The sequence below is a fragment of the Urocitellus parryii genome, chromosome 4, assembly GCF_045843805.1.
Source record: "Urocitellus parryii isolate mUroPar1 chromosome 4, mUroPar1.hap1, whole genome shotgun sequence".
Lineage (NCBI taxonomy): Eukaryota > Metazoa > Chordata > Mammalia > Rodentia > Sciuridae > Urocitellus > Urocitellus parryii.
In genome coordinates this window covers 12,531,633-12,538,433 of record NC_135534.1, presented here as the reverse complement: position 1 = coordinate 12,538,433, position 6,801 = coordinate 12,531,633, and the positions used below count along the sequence as shown (strand labels likewise).

The 6,801-nt window shown below is 53.1% G+C and overlaps 1 long non-coding RNA gene across 1 annotated transcript; it reads left to right on the top strand.

The window, feature by feature from the left end:
- Window positions 1-215: 215 nt before the first annotated feature.
- Window positions 216-5,554, top strand: LOC113195919 (uncharacterized). The gene is made up of 4 exons (XR_003302482.2): window positions 216-324; window positions 423-486; window positions 4,914-4,997; window positions 5,153-5,554. It is a non-coding gene; the product is annotated as an uncharacterized LOC113195919 (long non-coding RNA).
- Window positions 5,555-6,801: the final 1,247 nt, after the last annotated feature.

The following is a 6,801-nucleotide window of genomic DNA, read 5'->3' as shown; positions in this document are numbered from 1 at the left end:
AAACAGATCATCCAGGAGAATTCTGGAGTAAACAAAGACAATCAGGCCTAGAGGCCTTAACCTTTCATAAGCTGGAAATGTAAGTGAAATTGAACTTGGGTTGTTTTTATGAACTGCTCTGTTAGGAGAAAACTTCCTGGGCAATCACAGCCACAAAGTCAAACATAAAACTAGGGACTTTCCAAAAAAGGCAGTGGTGTTAGTGCAGCCAGACAGGTAGTGTCTTCATTTCGCTTTCGCATTTACCCTGATGTGAAAGGGTCCTCTGTCTCCACACTTCCTCTTGGCCATTCCTCGCCGGAACACTCTGCTGTGTTGAACTTGGTATTTCACAGTTCATGAGTTGCTACTTACTTAGGTGAGCTTTTTAAAGATTTGGTCTTATTTTGAACTGATATCTTTATCAATTCATATTTTGCAAGCACACCAAAGGCCAGGCAGATCAGCAGGCGCCTGACACACAGCCAACACCTCAGGATGGCTATGGTAAGTGCCTCTTGAATTTTAAGGGGAAATCCACACCGGGTCCACTGCCCATTGGAAGGGCTCGGTCCGGGTTACTGGTGTCAGAAAGACTGAGCACCAGCCTCAATTTTGAAAGCTTGTGCACGCATTCTAATTGTACAAAACTGACGGACACCATGGCACACGCCTGTAATCCCAGCAGCTCGGGAGGCTGAGACAGGAGGGTCGTGGGTTTAAAGCCAGCCTCAGCAAAAGTGAGGTACTAAGCAACTCAATGAGACCTTGTCTCTAAATAAAATGTAAAATAGGGCTGTGGCTATTGTGGCTCAGTTGTCGAATGCCCCTGAGTTCAATCCCCAGTATACCCCTAAAAAAAAAAAAACACCTGCTCTTACAAAACTCAGTTTTCTGTGGGAGACAGTGAGTTCTTGGCAGAGTATGTGTCTCCCTCTGTGTCCACAGGGCTTGGTTATAGGTTTGGGCTGTTGGGGGGGGGGGGAGTATGAGAGTGTGAAAGGACCTGGGTCCTTATTCTAGAAGGTGTGTCTATATGTGGGCCCCTGATGTCCCTGTTACTTCAGTCTCTCTACCTGCACAGCTCCCACATCTTCTCCCATCTACTCGAGCTCTCCTCCCCACCCCCAGCCTCTTCTCCACATTGTCCACCTGCCCCACTCACCAGAGCTTTCCCGCCAGCAGAGAGGTATGCTGTGCTTCTCCATCTCAAAAAGCCAGCTAACCACATTCTCTATCCCCTCTGTCATTTACCATCCTTTTTTTCTAAATCCTCTTTGAAGAAGAAAAGAAATGTTCAAAAGAACTGTCTACCCAGTTCTCTCCTCTCCTATTTCATCTTGAACCTGATTGTTGGGCAAAGGGTGAGACTCAGGCCAGGAAGCAGGTCTGGGGCTCTGGCAGTTGAATGAAGATCCAAGGCATGCTGGGAATGGTGGTCATCATTTATTTGTCGGCAGCCCCCATCCAGCTCCCTGACCATTTCCATAGACCCTTTATATATTGTACACAGTCCAGAGAACATGCCCTGCTGACAGGTTCCATTAGGGGGCGCCGGCTCACAAGTAAATGTTTATGACCTTGACTGCGCACTGACCTTAACAGCCCATTCCTGACCTTGGCTACCTACTGAAAGCAAAACATAGCCCCTGGAAGCCCTGGCCAGGGAGCCTCACACTAGCCTTTTGGGACCAAATCAGACTTCCTCACTTCTTCCCCAACACCTGCTCTGCTCCAGGTCCCAGTCAACTCCTCTCTTGAGGACCTCATGTGGCTTCCACACCCACCCTGGCCCCTGCTCTCTGCTCCATCTTTTCTGGCCCTCCTCTCCAGTCCCTGGGCTCCACTGGGTCATCTCCTTTTTTCTCTCTACTCACTGCCTCGTCCCTCCCATCCAGTGTGGGGACTTGAACAATCTTCCCGTGACAGTGATATCCCAATGCACGGCTCCAGCTGAATCCTCCCCACACTCCAGTCGGACTCAACTCCTCTGCCCAGAATCCCCCTGTGCAGATCTGATCTCCAGGGTTCACTCCCCAAACCTTCTCTACTCAGTTTCCCTCAAACCAATCAAAGGCAATGTCATGCCCTGGGTTGCTGGGGACAAGGCTTGCAATCTTGACACCTCCCTATCTCTCTCTCTCTCTCTCTCTCTCTCTCTCACACACACACACACACACACACACACACACACACACACAAACTCAGGGAATCTTGTTGGTGCATCCGTCAAAATCTATCAAAATGCACCCAGAATCCAGCCGTTTCCCACACACACACACTTTCTTCATGGTCATGCTGGCCGATGCCCTGACAAGTCTCATGTCACTCACTGAAACAGTCTCGCCTGCTCCTCCCTCTGTCCTGGCCTCCTCTCAGCACCCACCAGGAACACTTGGACACACAAGATCATAACAACTCTCCACTCACTCAGAACCTTCCACTGTGCTAATTTCCTCAGAAAACACAGCCAACCTCCTCACCAAATCGGAAGACTCTGGCCACCCAGAGCCCTCCAGCCCTGGACACCACTGCCATCCTCTGGCTTGATCCACTTATGCAGCTTTCACCCCCTGAGGTTTCTCAACATCCGGGGCATCTCTCCACCTCCAGGCCTGGAATGTTCCCTGTGACGGGCAGGCTCTTCCCCCAGGTCCACCAGGTCTGCCGCCCTCCCTCCTCCACGTCCTTCCTGAGTACTTGCCTTCTCAGCAAACTCTGACAACTGTGCCTAAAATCCCCAGCATCCACCCAGCACCCTGCTCTCCTCTGTTTTTTGTTTGTTTGTTGTGGGGGTGTTTTTTTTTTTTTCTTACCCATCTTTAAGTGTCTTCTCACACCCAACCCCGTGGACTTACATCCTGCTCACCTCCTGCCTCCTCTCACTGGGACTGACTTCCTCAGGGCAGAGGAGTCTCCTGTTTCCTACGCGGTCCTAGCTCAGATTCCTAGGGCCAGGCCTGGCACAGGTGTGATGCCTCCTAATCCACATCATCAAATGGTCGAATGCTCCTGCCAACTCCAGTGTGTCCCTAGTACAGGGAGGACATTAGCTGCAATTTGTATTCAACCAGAAGGTCACCTGGTGACAGTCTCCCTCCAATGTTCCTCCTCCACAGAGAACCAACCAACCAAGTCCCTGTCATTTCTCAGGAACAAGAGCTTGGAGCTCCTCCCATTCCAGAAACAGACCATGGCTCCCAGGGTCAAGGTCTAAACACCCACCAGGGGCCTGGCTCTGTCCCACTGAGCCCCACAGGCTCCTCCTTCACACTCTCCCGCTCACCCTGACTCAGTGACTCCCATTTCCAGAGAGAGTGGGGCACAGGAGACTACTGGGACTTCCCTGCTGGGAGGGGACCCACCAGGGCTGCCCAGCTGCCCAGGGGGAGAAATGCTGCAGCCAGCACTACTTGAGGAGAAGAAAGCGGGGGAGGCTGGGGACAGGCAAAGTCCCTGCATGGGTCAGGGCCACGAGGCACAGAGCAGGAAGTTTGGAATCAGAAAAGTGGCTTCTAATGCCACTTCTGCCCATGCCTGACCTTGGAAAGAGAGCATTCCCCAGTCCCACCTTTCACCAGGTTGTCCCATCTGAGCACAGGGTGCACTGCAGGACAGCTGTGCCCAGGGACACCCAAGGATGGGGGCTCTGGGACTGTGGGTCGGGCATGGATTATTTCCCATCCAATAAGAAAGCTCAAAGGGCGTGAGGGACCCCATTCCCAAGGAAGCCTTTACGAATAGAAGAATTTTGTTTTTAGAACTATTTGTAAAACACCTGCATCATTGACAAGGGTCCTTCCTTCTGCTGTGAGCCTTCTTGCTTGATTTAGACGCTTCGCCTGCCTTTCCCAGCGCCCTGAGGTTGCTTTCCCTCCCTCTCCTTTATGCCCCTTTCTGTCAGCTCTGAGTTACAATGATCCGCATCTGTGCCCGTCTCCCTCATAGACTGGCCTCCTGTGTGCTCTTCCTGCCCATCTGTACCCCACAGATGCCTCTATTGCTCCAGCTCTGCCTGCTGGACACTCCTGAGCTCCTGGCTGTTGGAAATGCCACTGGGTGTCATTGCCATCGGGGACGCTGGACTGGCACCTGCCCTGGGCCACACAGAGCTTCTCTCCTACTTATTACCTCATATAAGGGGTACCCAAATGACAACTGGGACCATTCCTTGGTCTCTCTGAGGAAAATGGATTCCAATCAAACTCTCTTCCCAGGGCTGTGGGGACCCCGAGCTGCTGGGCCCCCGGGAACCACAGGCAGAGTGCTTCTATTTCCCTGGCTCCTCCTGCTGCTGCTCAGTGACTTCAGATGGGGATCACTTCACTGGCTCTTTTCCAAAGGCAGAGTGGTGGTCCTAATCACTTCCCCAACAAAACGCCACTGTCACCCACCTCGAGGTTGTCTCAGGGGCCCACTTTCCCTGAAGGTTCAGAGTGAGGGGAGGTTGCCATCAGAGGCAGAATCTGCCCAGCCCTGATCACCAGCCGCCCCTGCTCTGTGCCTCAGTCCCCCCAGCAGCCTGTTTCTGCAGCTCCGCCCGCCCACGCTGCTGGGTGCCACCTCTGCTCTCGCCACCTCCATGTCCTCGCTGTCACTGGTCCAAACCCTCAGGGCCCTGTTCACTGCCCACACAGGACAGTCTAGCTGGTCACTGTCTTGCTCCCCGAGACCTCCCCCGTCACCTGAAGCCACCGTCCAGGTGTTGGCCCAGCAGCCACATCCTCTCCTTGCAGTAGCCCGGCCTTGAGGGGTCAGAGAGCAACTCTTTCCCCCCCTTGGCCTCAGAAGCCCCAGGAGACATTCTCCCCTGAGCCTGGGAGGGGACGGGGATTTCACAGGAGCCAGGGATGGTCCATCCTGAGACCCGACTCCAGCTGAGATGTGTGGGTCCCAGAGCTGCCCTCACGGCCTCTCCTCCCGTCTGCTTCCAGATCTCTGGGATGATGATTTGCGGAGGGATGGTCGCCATCTGTGCTGTTATCACAGTCTTTGCGACCATAAATGCTCACATTCAGGTGAGTGGTGGGCCTCCTGAGTGGGTGGAGAGACCCCAGCTGGGTGAACGCTAGAGGGTCTTCAGTGCCTCACTCCATGCCCAGGGGCTGGAGGGCTCTGGTGGCCCAAGGGCCGAGCACCTGCCGGTCTCCTTTCATCTCATTGTGTTTTCCAGGTGAAGGTGGATGTCAACAATTACTTTGGAGGAGGCAGGCCCTGCTCCAAGCCCCCTAGTCGAAAGAAGTGAGATCCAGCCTGCAGATCAGAGGACCACCCCCCTTCTCTGCTTTCATAATCTGATTCCTTCCTTTCCAGACAAGCTCAAGGCTTGTCTGCTCACCCCCTGCGCTGCACCCTTCAATTCAGCCTGCTGCCTCCTGCTCTTCTTCTGAAAGGCAGAGGGCTTTTCCATGTATTTTAGCACCAGGCTCCTCCCTGAGGCGCCGGCTCCTGTGTGCTTGTGCGTGGACATCCTCTCGCAGGCTTCTCGCAAACCACCACCTGCACTTCTCTGCCTGGGGTTTATAGGTGAGGAGGAAAATATCCAGGCACCCGTCTTCTTCTTTCAATCATCCGTTCATTAATAAATTTGGATTGAGCATCTGTCCGTTTGATGTGTCATTCTGGCATCAGTGGTCACAGCATACGGAGAACTGATTTCAGACTCTTCAAGGTCGATTCAAGGCAGGAAGTGGGTAAACATCATGACCAACATGGTCCTTGACCTCCAGGGACCTCTGGCCTCAAGAACACACAAGAGCATCCACCATGCCTATTAGTCAAGTTTTTATTAGCGTAATAAAAGGCCAGAGAGAGGCCACCTTTGGAGAAAGGAGAGATCAGCTAATAGTTGTGAAGTTTGAAGGGCCTGGCAGCCACACGGGCTCTGCTGTAAGGAGGACATCATGGCAAATGGTGCTGCCAACCATGGGGACCCTTGTGGAAGACAGTGGTCCCTTCTGGAATTGAAGGGTGCAGTGCAGGGTGAAGTACAGGGGGAGACTTTGCCCTCAGCTTGTCTGGAAAGGAAGGAATCAGATTATGAAAGCAGAGAACGGGGAGTGGTCTTCTTTTTGTTGCAGTGAAAGATTCTTCTAGAATCTTCCATTTTGCTGATCTGCATCGTGGATGTCACTTCTTGCGTCTAGAGGACTTGGAGTAGGGCCGGCCTCCTCCAAAGTCATTTCTGACATTCACGTTCACCTGTAAACGAAACACGAAACGCCATGGAGAACCGTGACAGCACCGTGGCAGGTCAGAGGGGACACAGCGCGCCAGGCACCGGGTGATTCCAAGAACAGAGGCTCCTTTGAAATTGTCCCTTTGCCTCAAGGGGTTTTTCAATTCCTGGAAATAGGAAATCCCAGACACTAAAAGTAGATCTTGATAAAGGAAATAGGGGGCACATCATTTCCTCGTTCTAGACCAGCCCTACTTGGATTGTTCTGCAAACCAGGATAGGAATACACTGAGCTCCTAAGAGGGGCCACGTCTCAGGCCATTCTCTGAGGGCTGGGCAACCACGTCCCCTCACCTCTCTCTCCACATCCTTCCTCATTGCTGCCTGAAGGGCTCCATCAGGTTCCACACCATCTCCTTCTACAGAACCCTAGCCCTAGGCCCTGACCCCTGACTGTGTCCCCAAAGCCTCCTTCCACACAGTTTGGACCTAGACGTCACTGAGGTTCTGCCAACAGGGCTCACCTCTGGAGCCTGGTTCTTGGAGAAAGCAGCTGGGGCTTCTCTGGACAGGGGTACCAGGCATGACCCAATGACTCGCTGAAACCACCGTGGGGCTTTGGAACATGCTTCTTGTGTGTCCTA